The following is a 17,038-nucleotide window of genomic DNA, read 5'->3' on the forward strand; positions in this document are numbered from 1 at the left end:
GGCATACTATCGAATCTCCAGCTTTTGTTGACGTCCTCCATGGCTTTGTACCTTTTCCTGCCACAAGCTGTTCATTTCTTTTCGTTAGCACTGATTTTCTTGCTCTTTTATTTCCACATGATGTGTGAATACTCTTCATTGACAGATAAGGCTAAAAACACAGATGTCCTGCTCTTTTTATGAGGACTTGTGCCGCAGTATAGAAACATCTCAAATGAGATCGTACACATCTCTGTTGTTTCCTCTATAGACATCGGTGAGTTTCGATGAAGATCCAGCAGAGATTAAAGCAGCTAAAACAGACATTTCTCCTTAGAAAAAGAGCACAGTATTCTTTTCTTACGTTTCAGAATAGATTTCTGTTGATCTTCAGTATCTCTATTTTCTTAATGCCCACATAAAACAAAGCTAAGAACTCCATTAAATCCTCTGAGCTATGAAAGTTCAACATCTAAGCAAACATAATTTTCTTTTCATTGTTTTTTACGACGGGCAAATGAGCTTTGCTGAAAGAATCTTTTTTTAAAAGCTGGTTTACCTAGCAAAAAGATCCTTCAATATGTGCTAGATTTAAAATGTAGCTTATATTTCCTGTTTTGGATGGACGCATCAAAACTATTGCTTAAAACGAGTCTCTATGAGGTAAGTCCGATCTATATTGCAGCTTATTCTGGCTTAGAACACACTGTCCATTTTGACAGAAAAGGCCTGCCTAACTAACATGTCAAGATCACTTCCAGAATAAAAAAATCCTGATAATTGTCATCCAAGATGTTTATGTCTTTCTTTCTTCAGTCAAAAATAAATTAAGGTTTCTGAGGAAAACATTCCAGGATTTCTCTCCATATAGTGGACTTCAATGGTGGCCATTGATTTAAAGGTCCAAAATGTAGTTTAAATGCAGCTTCAAAGGCTCTAAACGATCCCAGCCGAGTAAGAAGGGTCTTATCTAGCGAAACGATCGGTTATTTTCTAAAAAAAAAAATACAATTTATATACTTTTTAACCACAAATATTCGCCTTTCAATAACTCAACCTCATGTAATTTGTAATTACACACAAGTGACGTAGGCGAAAATACCAACCCAGTGTTTACAAAGTGAGCGTGCAAAGAAAGTCAAATGCCATTTACAAAAAAAGGTAAAACAACAATGTTGGATGATTTTGAAGTTTTTTAACTGAAGTACACAGACGAAGAACCAACCACGTGTGCCTTTCCCAACATGATTAAGTAATGCATGAATGCACGCAGATGAGCATTTGTGGTTAAAAAGTATTTACGTTTTAATATATATATATATATATATATATTAGAAAAAAAAAAGTAAACTGCAGTTTGTACCTTGAACCTGTTGGCCACCACTTAAGTCCACTATGTGGAGAAAAATCCTGGAATATTTTCCTCAAAAAAACAAAAAAAACAAATTGTGACTTTGTGACTGAAGAAAGAAAGACATGAACATCTTGCATGATATGGCGGTGAGTAAATGATCAAGTTTTTTTTTTTTATTCTGGAAGTGAACTAACCCTTTAATCAGACATTGTCATATGACAACAGCATACACAGAAAAATTGACAATAACAACAGGCCCTTTGCTGAGCTCCGCCGTCTATGATTGTCATTTAGACAAGCTTCACAGAAAATCCCATGGAAATGAACTAGAGATTATAGTGCAAGGAAACTGGAGGTTTCTTTAAATTAAGGTGGTGCTTTAAATAACATGATTAAAAACTGCAAAGACTGAACCAGAATGAAGAACTAACTCCTACAGTTTCCAGCATTTTAACACAAGTCTTCAGTTACTACTTACACTAGTTATAATTACCATAAAATGAAAATAAATGCTGCCTGTATCCTCTCTGGGAAGCGTTTCAGTTTTCTAAGCGATCCAGCAACAACATTTGTAATGTATGCAAAATTAAATATCGTAACTTGTTCTGTCAGTGTTTTGCTAATTAAAACCGCTGATGGCTCAGGCAGCTATGAAGGTAAAGAACCGGCAGCTTTAATTTGCATGTATTTACCTCTACAGCCATTAACCATATATGAATACACGCCGTCTCCATTCTAGAAGACCAAAGGCAATTAGACGTTTGACTGCCGACTGTTTCTCGGCCAGGTGTGTCATTGCATCATTAGCTTCTGCACGAAGAGCTGATTTTATGCGTGACATTTGCATTCGCAGTCTGTCGGCGTCGTCTCTCGATGTAGATTCGGGGGTGAGGCTTTGACGAGGACGTCGCCTTTCAATTTGTGCGTTTGTCTGGTCGAGTCAGTAAGGTGTGTATTTATTCAGCGGGAGAACTGCATTTGTATTCAATTCATCATTCTTTGTAAGATGGCAGTGTGTTTAAATCCAGGCCGAACAATCTCAATCCCCTCGCCACGTCTCCCTCCCTCTCTCGCCCCCGTCATCTCTCTCTCTCCTTTCCGAACGTGCCCCGCATGAGAAGCGAGGCAGACGATTGAGTCGCAATTTCTCCGCGCCGCTTTCATGCCCTTCTGTTTCATCATGACACTATTTTTCACCGTTCTTTTCAAATTTCGCCTTCTCTTTTCCACTGACGCTCGCATGCGAACCGCAACATTTTATTATCTTCCTCTCCATTCATCTTCATTTCATTCTCTTTTCATTTGTTAGTTCCCGCAAACCACGAAGCTGACTTCCTCTAACTCTTTAATCCCAAATCATGCCTTTGGCTGACACCATCCTGTAATAGTCTTGAACGCAAATACAAAAAACAAAAAAAAAACGTGCAGTGATAATCTGCTTTCTGACGCTGATGTCTAATACCATCGGTGACCTCGGTCACATCTCTCGTTCTGATTCTGATGGGCTGAGCAGTTGGAACGGTTGGATGCCAATTGTAAGGATTGAGGATGTAATGATTGATTTGTTTTCTTGATGAGTTGATTTAAAATGTTTTATAATATGATTTTTTTTCCTGGTAGCATGGTACATGCTCCTGAGTTTCATGTTATCTGTAACACATTCATTTAGATTTTTTTTATTTTTTTATTTTTAAACAACCATAGCAAAGCAAATATTAAATCAATCATGACCTCTTGACCTGTATAAGCAATTCAAACTTGAAGTACTACTGTGCAATGAAGGAGCCAGCATGTGAACCAAAGTAAACACTGTGCAAAAAACAGGATGAGAATGAATTCAAGAACATCTGTTACATTTAGTGAACAAATGCCATTCATCCAGGTCAACAGGTGTCAGCATACATAACAAAGCGACTGCTATTTTGGAAAGAACAGCCAGCGAAACACAAATATGCCGTTAATTAATATTATTAATATTTTGTTGTTGTTGTTCATTTTAAATTCATAATTTAAAAGTCAGATGTAATTTTAATCGTGTGATTCAATCGAGATTTTATTACTTTAAAACCATGGCTGTTTTTGTCCCCAGCACTTTATGAAATAGCCTGCAGCAAGAATGTGTCTACTACAGAACATGTGTCTCCAGTTGTTGAGCAGGATTTTCAATTTAGAAATGTGAGTTATAATGAGAGGCGATCCTGCAGTTTGTTGTCAGTCACAGAGGCGACAGTGGCGATGTTCTCTAGCACAGGCAGCTCGAAGATACGCTCCAGTATTTTGTGTATATTCTGTGACCTGCTTTAGCGAAATTTCATAATTAATTGCACATGACTTCTGTGATTAATAATGATCAATTGCACCTAAAATTTGTAAATATATTTATGCATTGACTTATAACAACTTTAAACTGAAATCATCCTACAAACCTCTAATAAGAAGTCTCATCTGTGTGTTTTTATGAGAAGTAACTCCAGATGGTGTTTCTCTGTCATCACACTTTTTGCTCCACCGTCTCAATGAAATATCTTTTCATTTTTTTACTTCAAAGCTGATTTTACACATTAATTTTCATGCTAAATGCTACTACTAAATGTTTTTAGTAATTGTATTACTTAAATTACTAATTATTACGGTTACACTTTATTTTGATAGTCCATTAGACATTCTACTAAATGTGGGCAACATTTGCAACTACATGCAAATAACTAATTAATACTGAGACAGTCTATTGACTACTGTATATAATCATGCTGTATATAATATCAGCATTGCAAGTTTCGGTAGTTCTATGAAAAGCACACTGTATGGACTTAAAGACGTGAAACATATTGTTGCTCTGGGCAAGATGATGCATGGTATTGTGATTGTGAATTTTAATGCAGTGTAGCGCACTATGATGGAACTTGCCCATAATCATAGCCTCAGGAATTTAAAAAACAGATGATGCATTAAATAATTACTTTTTAAAAATGTACCTGCACATACAATTTACTGCAGTTTCCAGCTTAAATGAATGCCAGTGGCATTAAAACACCAAAACTTGTATTCCTTTTCATACAAAAATGTCATTACAGGGGCAGATTATTAATTAACAAAGATTTATGTTTATGTTGTTACTAAGTTATGAGTTAGTAGACATTTTGATGTTTGCATCACATAAGCAGTTCTATATGTCTGACTTTTTCTGATATAGTAAAGTGTTACAGCAACAAACTTGAATCATGATGAAAAGAGCTCAAAGACTTCTGGCGTGACTGCTTCAGGAAACGCCTTTATCTCACATTTGATTTTGTTAACATTGCATGGTCTAGGGTAGTTGTTTGGTGTAGGCCAGAGCTGCCCAATCCTGTTCCTGGAGATCGACCCTCCTGCAGAGTTTAGCTCCAACCCTGTTAAATGAGCTAGAGCATTAACCCTTTAGTGCCAGAGCTATCACTGGACATTTCATTTCTGTTGCTATATGTACAAAACAACATGTTGCCAGATTCAAATTCATCTGTTTCAGATGAAACGCAACACTCTTGAAATTTGAAATTGCCGTGAAAAGTGCAAGAATGTGTACGATTGCAGAAAATATATATTTTTGTATTGAACATTTATGGAGCAACAGATTTTGTGTGAAAATAAATCATACAAGTCGTTTATTTTGTTTAAAAATCGTATAAATGTATGAGGTGGCAAGGGGAGCCTTTTGCCCCACACAGGGTAAAAGGCTCACCAGCATGGGGTAAAAAGGCACACAGTATTGACACCAATCCTTCAGCTAAAATAATGTTTATTTTTTTTATTTTTTTATTTTAAATAATGTTGTTACTTGTTCAAAACAATCACTTTAGCAACTATTTTCTGGTTATTTTGATACATAAAATAATTCATTTTTTGTTCAGTAAATATATACTGGCATTAAAATGTTATTATAAAACATATTTAAAAATACAGAAACAAAGTATTGAAGGAGATCCCATAGTAATTTAATATAGATTTACAGTAACAATAACAAATGATATTTCATTATATGATATGATTAACAGCATGTTTTTAAATATGATGGTTTCGTTCTAAACATGGTGAGTATCTCTAAAATGGACACCCAACATAATCTGTGATATTTACCATCTGGATCTAACTAAGACATGTTAACAAATGGAAAAGTCAGCCTTTTATTAATTATCATGTTAAGTATTGTGCCTTTTAGCCCCAACAGCAGGGGCGCTTTTTACCCCAAATACCATACTTTTACATATTCTTTCGTTATATAAAAACTGTTGCTTTAATTATCTTAAACAAAACTAGAAATCATCAAGAAGACACATTCTTATTTGCTACTTAAATTTGCTACTTAAATCTACAACATTTAAAAAAAAAAAACATCAAATATTAGATCAAGTAAGCACAGAATCGGCTTTGCACTGCTGCCCGCGATCACGTCAAGCATCAGCCGAATTTGCATGTGCATCTTGAAAAGGGGATGTTTTGAAAGGGGTTCCATGTTTTTTTGCCATCTAGTGGTTTAGAGCAGTGGTTCTCAACGCCAGTGCTCAGGGTCCACTGCTCTGCACATTTTGTATGTTTCTGAATCTGACAATCCTTCAATCTGACACACTTCAATTCATGGATCTTTCTCCTAATGAGCTGATGATCTGAATCTGAATCAGGTTAAATGAGGGAGACATACAAAATGTGCAGAGCAGTGGACCCCGAGGACTGGAGTTGGGAACCACTGGTATAGAGGAAAATAATATCAAAGGCACATTTTATCCAGGGGCGCCTTTAGCCCCATTGTACCCTATATATTTGAGTATATATCTTCTGCCTTGCTCATGCAACTCGTGCAGTGCTGCCTTATAATTTGGCCAAAGCAAGGTGTCTTAGAAGGCAGTCTACATTTTGGAATAAACTTTGTTTGACATGCCTATATGATGCTTGAACATGCAGTCTAGGTAGGCAGCTCACTAACTTTGTGAAATTAGTTTTATTTACACAAGCTAATTTGTCAGTATCTGCTTATTTAATATGGACGATAGGGATCCAAATCGATTTACAATTCTGGTGGCGCTAAAGTAATCTGAAAACAGGACAACAAAGACTGACGTACCATTTTAGGTTCGACTTGGACATCAGGTCTGTCAATAGCGGGATCAGGATAAGCTAGCCAGAGAGAGTGGGACAGGAGGAGATAACACAGAGAGAGCTCTCACTTCTGACACCAAAGCCGAGGAGGTGCTGCTTCAGCTCTGAGGGAGGTCTGGCACTGAAAGCTAATGGACTCCACATTGACTCGCTGTTTGAGCGTCTGCTGATTGCCAGACTGTGAGCGCGCTTCTTCTCCTTGGGTGGCAGTTTGAGAATCAGTCGGATGCAACGCTGTACATCCTGAGCGCTTTTATTGCAGAGGAACGGCAGTCCAACGTTCAGGAAAGCTGGGAATTGGCAAGGAGGCTCCAATCAGTAAAAATATGTCTCAGGAAGTGCCTGAAACATTGTAATCAGAAAAAGTAAAAATGTGTCAATAAAATGGCCCCCAGAATGGAAAAAACTGTCAGAAATCTCACCCACGTTCCTCATGAATTCCAACTAACCGCTTCAGTCGCAAGCCGGTATTTCAAATCCTCTTTCACGGCATGCAAGCTTGCAAAATATCTGACTTCTCTTCCTCACTGAGAATGAAAAGCCACAAAACGGAGCGATTCGTAATTATGTGCCATTGTTCGCTGTTATTGTTCAGTTCTGGCTTTAGGAAAGAAGCGTCCTCAGATGTCCTCGCTAATGGAAGTGGCGTGTCTTCTGTTTTGCCGGACCAGTCAGGGAAAAAGCACATTCATCATTTTTTGTTTATTCCAAAGGGAGGTTGTTCTGTAGACAAAGCAAAAGGGAATATTCAATAATATTCAATTGCTAACAGTTTTCAGTAATGGCGGCTTCAAAGATGCATCACACTGACAGTATGGCCCTGCTGATGTTTCCTATGAAAGCAAATGGGTCGGCTGTTTAAGAATCTGGATGAGGAGTGAATGGATTCGAAGAAACTAGAGTAGTAAAAGCTTGCAGGGAAAATCAGGTGGTCTAACAGCTCTAACCAGCCTGTGTCACAACTCACCCCAGTGTCCCACACCTTAAATGTATTTAATACGCCAGTGTTCGTCATTAACCAGTTAAAGGTGCAGTATGCAATATTGACAGCTAGTGGTTGAAATAGGTACTGCAGTCCATATTCAAAATAAGAAAGATGATTCTTTCACCCGTCCTCCTTAGACGTGGTGATCGCATGGGTTGCCAGATTGAGTACATGCAACAGGAATGAGCGCAGCTGACTATGGAAGGTGATGAGTGTTACGCTGTATGGAAGATGGACAGGGCCAAAAGTCATTAAACCGAATGCGTGAAATTTGACACACACAGTAGCCAATGAAATCGCTGTATATGAGACTACATCTGCATATGCAATGTGATGCTACATTGGTATACAGTAGTCAACATTTGAAGTGGGTCAAAACCATCAAAGTTGTCCTAAAACCAAAACAATACCCGTTCTCTTCTTACGACAACTTTTTTCGAGCCACTTCAAATGTTGACTACTGTATACATATACGAACATCAGACATTGTGTTTATTCATGGATGTTGTAATAGTACACTGCTAGGCAAACATCAGGCGTTATATTTGCTCACGAGTGACAATGTGATGTCATTCTTATGTAATGATTAGTCCTGTGCTTTTTGTTTTGTTCAACATTCTTTCTCAGGTAAGTCTTAATTTACATTGTAACATTAATTCATTTACTTTAGCACAGCAGATATCAGTAAAGCAATGCCGCAATAAATTAAAGAAAGGATTAATACGTGGGTAAATCAAGAGGTAAATCTGCTTTAAAATGTACTGTGTTCGAAAATGTCCAGAATGGACATTGTGTTGAGAAACAGGTTCAAATCTTAAAACAATAAAACTGTGCGTCTTTACACGTACTAAAGAAATACAGGGAAACACTGATTCCACAGCCAGAATGTATGAGTCTACACATACAGTACAAATGAAACATGTTCAAAACTGCTGCAGTTTCGAACTGTTGATGCTAAGTTGATGAGTTGATTTAACTGTGTTTTAATAGGTCTCTGTTCATAGAGCTTTTTAGGTCGGGTAGAATCTGCAATCTGACCCAGTTCGTTTGGAGGTTTCCATGGCTGCAAAACGCTGTGTTTTCTGCCAGCTGGCAAGATGGGGTGTTGAAATACTATTGGTTAATCTGGCAATGGGCGGAGTCACACAGACCAAAACAAAAACAGACATTCTGACTAGGAGCGCACATTTCAAAATAGAATAACTGACTGTAGCCCTGTTTTCCAGAGAAACAAGTATGTGAACTGTGCATGTTTCCAAAATACCTGCCAACGTATTAAAGTATTTTTATGATTTAGTACAGTCAAAAAAAAAAAATTCATGCAGCATCTTTAATAAGAGGCACAAATTGACAATGACATTTACGCTCCTGTCAGAAGAGTAGAAGAACACCCAGACAGCATTTTAAGGAATCACAGACGTAGTCTGACAGACTAGCCATTTCTGAGTGAAAACTGTTTCAAAGTAAAAATCCTACAGCATTTTTTGTCCCATGTATGTAGGCAGCAGACGGTAAGGCAGCTCTAGGTGTTGGATCAGTAGTGTATCTGTGTGTATGTTTGTGTCACAGGCTGATACACACCATCTATTCTGAACAGAGAGTGTGAATGAAAATTAAATTACTGCCCATTTTAGAACTACTTGCGTTTACATGTTTCCGCTTCATACACCCACAAACATACAAAAATAAAAACAATTCATGAAACAGAGATACCAGCGTATGCAGTACAGAATATTAATTTCCAATGGCATATTTAATAACATCTTAAAGACTTGAATATTGGTGACGTAAAGAAGAATTGTGTCACTGAGCCTTTTAGCGGCAGAAGATTTCAAAGTCCGTCAGTCAATCTTAATACTGACAGTCACTCTCAATAGAGTTCAAAATCTGCCAGTAAAACGGATCCGTTCGGCCCGAAGCCAGAATGCTGAATGGCTATAAAAATGCTAAATTTAATCTAATAAAATTGAATCCTCTGACCTCGATGTAAAATGCAAAGGGTAAGAAAAGACATCTCAAACCATTCAAATGCAGAGTTCCCAATATCCAGAATGTTTCGGAGTCTTTTAAAATGGTCAAAATAAACCAAGAGACACTTTTATTGCTCAAAGGTTCTTCATTCATAGCTCAGAATACGTAATGGAGTTCTCTGATATTCTTCATCTACATAATTAAATCATTAATTCAAAAGTGATGAGAAATTATATATATATATATATATATGTGTGTGATCTACTGGTGATATATATATATGTCACCATATATATGTGATCTACTGGTGAGGAACAGCAATGACCCCAAAGGAATCAACTACAACTAGATGCCATGTAAAGCAACTACTGAACCATCAGGAGACGGGTTTAGCTGCACTTTTCAGCACAAAAATGAAGCTTCAGTTCTTGTGAATTGAGAGCAGAGGTGATTTTAGAAATTTACACACAACTCTGCCTATCATCTCAACAGTTTGGATTTACGAGGAAGAAAATGAACCACCTTAGGCTGAACATCTATTTCACACTATTATTTTAATCCTTATTTCAAGAAAATGAGGCATATTATACAATCATTAATATTGTGATGCACAGTGGTTTTATTTTCATGACAGTTAAGCATATTTTCCAGCAGAAATCTCATTAGGATTTTCTTTCTGTTTGAGTTTGTTTGTAACCCTTATTGTTCTCACTGATGATTCTCATTAGATTTTTTTTTTTTTTTACTGTAGTACAGTAATAAAAAATTCATACAGTCTGCACATAATGATATTTTAAATTAAAATTAGCATATTGAAGGCAGTACAGGAAATGACTCTGATGATCTATCTATTTCTTTAATATTACATTACAACATTATAGTAATGAGAATTCAGAGAACGAGCATGGTTAAAGTCATAAAAGTAATGTCACAAAACCAAAAAAAAAAAAAAAAAAAAAAAAAGGCCCTAGTCTTCATTTTCGTTGTGGCAGGATCAAGAAATTTGGTAAATGGCTCTATTTCAAATAATAATTTGGGAATTATATTTGAATTTCACACCATCAAATACAAAAGGATTTATTGTTGTGCACAATAGAACAGGCACTTATTATATATATAATGAATATTGATGCCTTATAAAACATGCAATAAATAAATAAATATAAATAAATAACCCGCAACTTTTTATCTTAGATTTCTGACTTTTTTTTAAATATCAGAATTTCAAGATACTGTATAAATTCGCAAACCGACAAGACTACATTTTCTTACACTTTTATAAGTATATATCTCACAATTCCAACCTTATAACACACAGTTCTGAGGAAAACACAAATAAATAAATACATACATAAATAAAAACCTTGCAACTGTGAGAAAGAAGTCAGAATTGTGATATACAAAGTTGCAATTACCTTTTTCATTTTTTACTCAGAGGCAGAAACGCACTTCCATATACACATATAGCAATTACTGTATATGAAATCTCTTAATTTAGCTTGGCTGCTACCAAATTCAGATTCAGGGATTGGGATTTTCTAAAATCAGTTCTGAATGGCAGACATCCCATCTCTATGCAAAACACACACACATAGACACACACCCCATTGCTTTAATTCTCAATTCATCGTTTAGTGAGAGATCAGAAAATGAGGGGAAATGATGAAGACTGGGTGGGAGGGGAGGTGGGCTGTGAACTCTGTGAATACATCGGAGGCTGGAATTACTGTCAGGCGGAGGAACGTTTGAATTAATTGCATACAGAACTCATATACTGACAAGAAACAGCGTAAAAACCTGAGAGAACCCAATTCACGGTGTGTGTGTTTAAACCAAAAAAAAAAAAAAAAAAAAAACACTGTGAGAGCAGTAGAGCGGTAATAAACCTCCAGTTTTATCTGTACAGTAGGAACAGCTCTCGGCATGTGAAGGCAGAGCTGGTCTCAAAACAGGGTTTCTAATGAACGGGAAAATGTGAAGAGAGGCACGTATGCAGTGTTTATTATCTTATTGTATTATTAAAACAATCTCTCTTTCATAATCATAACCCATCTGGTTCAAATCTCTAAATCATTCTCTGCTCATAGCTTCCCGGGCTGAAGAACAGAAATGCTTATAAAAGCACATTTACACACACAAAAGCTCAAGAAACGTCACTTTTCAGCATATATATAGCAGAAATTATAATTTGCATTGGGTTAATGTTACATTTGACACTGCTTTATTATAAAGAGATTAATCATAATTAAATATTTAAATGAGTTGACCCAAATTTAAACAAAACAAAACAAAACAAAAATAAGTGTAAATAAGGACCAATTAAATGAAGGATATATTTATAATGCTTTCATGACAGTTGGTTTGCAAACGTTATGAAATCAAAATGTACCCGATATGCATTCTTAATACCTTTTTCTGTTCTCTTTAATTACACTGATTCATCGGTGTCTGTTATTCCAAGTAAGCACAGTTTTCTCTCTGCAATCTTTCAAAATGTAATTTGTAAGTTGCTCCATCTCTACAATGACTTCCCAGCTAATGTCACAAATCCCTCCTAAACATTAAAAGTCAGCTTCTTACAATTAGTGGTATGTTGTTATACCAAATGTAATTTAGGATTTAATATAGCTTAATATTGCACCTGGCATGGTATTATTGTAGGCTATAGGGTGAATTCAGCCAAAGTGTAAATAGCCAGATGTGTTTTGTTTTTCTTTCTTTTATTAGCTTTCTTAAGCTTTCTTATGGCCCATCTGTAATATTTTCATTTGAATTCAGTTCATATAATGTGTTGAAAGGTACATAATACATTTCTTAACATCATGTACTTGAGACAAATGCCTTTTCAGGAAAAGTGGGACATCTCTGATTCTGTATTGTCAGAGATTTATACATCACCTGAAAGCTGAATAAATAAGCTTTCCATTGATGTATGGTTTGTTATGATAGGATAATATTTGGTTGAGATACAACTATTCAAAAATCTGAAATCTGAGGGTGCAAAAAAATCAAAATGTTGAGAAAATTGCCTTTAAAGTTGTCCAAATAAAGTTCTTAACAATGTATATTACTAATCAAAAATTAAGTTTTCATATATTTACAGTAAGGAATTCAACGATCATTTTGACCCATACAACGTAGTTTTGGCTATTGCTACAAATATACCCCAGAGACTTAAGACTGGTTTTGTGGTCCAGGGTCACATATAGCCTACAACCCATACATATAGCCTAAGACCATCGGAATTACATTTAAAGAAATCTAACAGAATATTGATAAAAACAGACTAAAAAAATGAATATTTAAATTGTAATACCGTCAAGTTTTTGATTTATTTATTTTTGATTTTCTGTCTGTTTTCTCTGAACACTTTAAATGAACTTCTTAAACCTTATTCTGCATCTACATTGTGCTGCTCCTTTCCTTTCTGCAATACTAAACTTGAATTTCCTGACTTCACATTCAATTCTGATTTCTAAATGAATCATATGTGACAGCTATAAAATAATCAGACAATTTATTTAATGAATGTGAGTAGAATTAGTGAAGGTTCAAGGTGGCCCACGTCATGTGGCACATTCAGCCAATGTGGACCAGCAACATTTAACCAACTTACAAGGAAAATTAATACTTTTGGCTCCTGAAGAAATACTGAGGTCTTATGAAGTGAAAGTTTAAAGTACAGAGGTGTTTAAAGTACCTGAAAGCCATATTTAAGTAAAAGTACAGATATCTTACCAGAAAACATTCATAGCACTACTTTGGTAGAAGTTAAAAGTTGCCAAATGTATTTTTAAAATCTTAAACACACTTAAGTCCTGAAAGTAAAAGTACAAGTAATACATATTTTACAGTTTTAACTCTTTCTTCCATTTTGTATTTTGTGTAAGAATAATAAGCACTTCATCTGGTACTTAGTGTCTTTCATTCCAACATAAGAAAACATTCTGAATCTGCATCTGAAATAGCATTTAGATGTATTCACAGAGTTTAATGGATCTCAGAGGGGACATGGATGCATTTAAACTGCAGTTACAGATGCATAAATAGATTTAATGTTTCATTTTTAACATAAAACACTGAATACTGATATTTGAAATAATTTAAAGACATGAAAAAATAGTCAAAAAGTGAACTTAAAACCACCAGTAGGTGGCAGCAAGTGGCTGTCAATGAGTGAGTCATTGAGAATTGGCTGATTTATTCAAGAACAAAGCATTTGACTGTGTTAATGAGTGAATCACTGAATCATTTTTATTAACCGATTGATTCAGAAAGCTGATTCATTCAATAAGCAAACACCGTCCATTGCTCAGAGACGCAAAACAGTGCTGTGATCTTTGTTTGGAACTACTTTCGTTGGCAAAATTGAGCAAACACAAGTGGTAGATTAAGTTATCTATATTAAATTCTATAAATATAAAAAGCGTACAGAAGCATTTTAGTCATCTACAATTTAGAATGCCTGGAATTTTAGGTTTTAATAGACTAATAAATCAACATGCATGCACTCTGTGTGTGATTTGGTGATATAGCCTACTTGATAATGTAAGATCGCACATCATTACAACAACACTTACCATATTTTTGCAGATGTATAATCGCACACTCCAGACTCGACTTGAGTGAAAAATGAATGATCCGCGGTTGTGTGCGCACTTGTTTGCACATGAGCAAAGTTATTTTTAGGAGTCTAACTTGCAAGTGCCAGACCACTGATTCATCAACCTGCTTTCCTGCAGTCAGTGTTCTTCTGACTTGTGACTATTTTGTAGTAAGTAACGAATGTGCTTCAGGGAAATGTATTTTAATTAGCAAATGTAGTGGATTAAATGTAAAAGTAGGCTGCAATATAAAAACTCAAGTAAAGTACAGACACTTAAGTACTGTAACAAAGTATTATTACTTTGCACCACTGGCCTCAGGCAAACTGAGAAATCTGATTATCACGCAAAAATGCAACATATTCTTAATAATATTATTAAGGGGGGTGGATTTTACACATCTAAAGCATAAGAAGTTAAGATAACGCCTCAGGACTGTAACACTTCCCTGAAAAAGTGGAAACGTGATGCTGCATTCTTTGGGATTCTCAAGGTTTCTCTGTGACTCCTCCAGTTCCCCTGGGTCTGGATGCAATGGCCCATTTCCCCAGTCGCTCTGCTCCCAGGAGTCCTGGCCAAGGTTCGTCAACAAGGGTTTTGCCTCTTACTGATAGCGCCTCATTCACCAACCAGAGTGTGCTTCACAGATCTAGTATCCCTACTCTTGTCTGGACAGCAAGTCTGCTCACATATTCATATGCCTTGGGATGTTAATCACTCTGAGGGACAGGAACTTGTCCTGTGCCCAAAGTAGAACCTGCTGCACTAGCCTGTTCAGGTAAAAGCAGTCCTCATTGGCAATTTACGTAAGAGACTACCACAATGTTTTCCACCCGTACCAGGAAATGGTAGCCCCTTAACTGCTACAGGAAGTATTTCAGGGCCTGACATACAGCCATCATTTCCAAACAATTGATGTGCCAGTCCAGAAGATGACCTCTCCAGATCCCTTGGGCTGGACCCCAGCCCGTGAGGGAAACTTCTGTCGTTAGCATCTTGCAAACAAAGCCCCTGGCTCTGAACCATAAAAGAAACAGTCACGTGTGCTGGAGGTCTAAAGTTATCACCATGGCTAGAGCTGCCATGAGATGCAAAACTTCTTGAAAGTATTAGACAGTACCTTACTAGCCTACCCTGAAATTCTTCAGCGTGTTTAGAATGGATTTGATGTGCAGGAGACAGCTGTGCCCGCACTGTGATCGAATTCCATACAACCCCAAATACATTGTCTTCTGGGCAGAAGAGAGAATGCTTTTCTTGGCATTGAGTCTCAACCCCACAGATTTGAGATGATCGAGAGCGACATCCCAGTGTCGAAGTGCAAGCTCTTAAGACAGTGCAAGCTCTTAAAATCAGCCAGTCATCTATGTAATTCTGAATGCGGATGCCCTGGAGTCACAGAGGAGACAGTGCTGCATCCATGCACTTGTGTATGTGCAGGGTGATAAGACTAGCTAGAACTGAAGAATCCGATACTGGTAAACTTTGCCCCTGAAAGCAAATCTCAGGAACTTTCTGTGTTGTGGCAAAATTTCCATTGAGATGTCCTTGAGATCAATTGTCACTAACAAATCCCGGAGTTGTGCTCTGAGGTAGTGGTTCAGCCCATGAAGATCTAAAATTGGATGCAACCCCCCATCTTTTTTGGGAACCAGAAAATATCGGTTGTAGTAGCCTGGCTTTCTGTCTGGCAGGGGAACATGTTCTCTTGCCCCTTTGTCCAGTAGAGCTTGCAATTCCTGTGTCAGGAAATGTGCTGGAGGGACGTTTGGCAGTAGCTTCCACTGGCAACTAGGGGCACTGGTTTTGACACTTTGCTTTGCTGGGGGGATGTTAGATGTTCAGTGTTGTGAAACGTAGCAGGAACATGTAACATTTCGCTGGAGACTGCTACCCCCCAAAACACCAGTGGAAATGGAAATGGTACAGCAATCCCCTGAGGGTAACAGGAAGGAGCCCCTACTCTCTTTTGGAATTTTTCATGCCCCTCCCTGAAGGGATACACCCCCATGGCCTTGGATGCACCACCCCCAGGACTTCTTTGATGAAATGATCATCGTTAGGTTCAGCCTCTTAGGTCCAGGCTGCTGAGAGCTGCGGGCCACTCCCCAGTTCCTACAAGGGAGTGCATGACTTGCTACACTCTGCTTGTAGGATTCTTGCCGCAAAGGAACCGGACTGGGTCGAGGCTGGGTGACTGACAGCCCCGACCCCTGAGCACAGCTTGGGAGAAACTTATCAAAAGCTTCTGTGTATCTCCTGGCCTCCCAAAATCTGCTGATGACCATATTGAAGAATTCGCCAAATAGGCCGGAGGGCGACACCTTGTCCCTATCCTTGATGCCCACCTGTTGCAGCCACATAATGACTGATGGCATGGGACGTTTGCTTAGTTGCATGGAGAGACACAGCTTGGTTAGGTATAGTTCTGAAAACACCTTCTCACTAATTCTCTGGCTCCTGCTCAGGTCTTTCAGCGGGTCAGCCTGGTATGCCTGCAGAACTGCAATGGTGTACAGGACAGCACCAGCCTGACCCGCTGGTCAGCAGGTAAAGCCTGAAAAAGGCAGAGGCACTGATCACCATGATGAGTTACCTTATTGGCCACCCAATGGAAATCTGTTGTCTAGCCTAGAGTGCCTGAAGTTCTCTTGCTCCTGGCAGGCACAAGGGCATTGTGATCTTGCGAGAACATGCAAGATAAGGCTGTTCCTGCCTCTCGCTTCTCAGCCAGGTTGATGTGCAAACCCAGTGATCTTAGTGAGGAAGCAGAGATTCGCCCCTCCTGAAAGAATGTTAGGCTGGAGCACAGCACTTGGATGGGCAACACCTCACAGTGCTCACACTCAGTGTCCTCGAGTACAAGAACAGCATGTTCTTCCCCCAGGCACTCCAAGCAGGAATCATGCAGATCATCTTCAGAGATAAGCTCTTTGCAGACTCGCTAGACATGATTTCTTGATTTTAAAGCTTTCAGAAACATTTTCTTCTTCTTTTTTTTAACAGCACATGCTG

The 17,038-nt window shown here is 37.7% G+C and overlaps 1 protein-coding gene across 4 annotated transcripts in view; it reads right to left on the minus strand.

The window, feature by feature from the left end:
• Window positions 1–17,038, minus strand: part of flrt1a (fibronectin leucine rich transmembrane protein 1a) — a 65,074-nt gene that overhangs the window by 21,745 nt on the left and 26,291 nt on the right. Inside the window, exons 2-3 of one of the 4 annotated variants that reach the window (XM_051110514.1) lie at window positions 6,913–7,186; window positions 6,429–6,805 (exon numbers count right to left, since the gene is read on the minus strand). The exons of 1 other annotated variant lie outside the window; for it this stretch is intronic. The gene's annotated coding sequence lies outside the window, so the exon portion shown is untranslated. Of the gene's footprint in view, window positions 1–6,428; window positions 7,187–17,038 lie in introns of all 4 variants that reach the window. 2 more of the 4 variants (XM_051110513.1, XM_051110512.1) reach the window with 2 other exon arrangements.

This window comes from Labeo rohita, chromosome 5 (assembly GCF_022985175.1).
Source record: "Labeo rohita strain BAU-BD-2019 chromosome 5, IGBB_LRoh.1.0, whole genome shotgun sequence".
In the NCBI taxonomy this organism is placed as follows: Eukaryota; Metazoa; Chordata; class Actinopteri; order Cypriniformes; family Cyprinidae; genus Labeo; species Labeo rohita.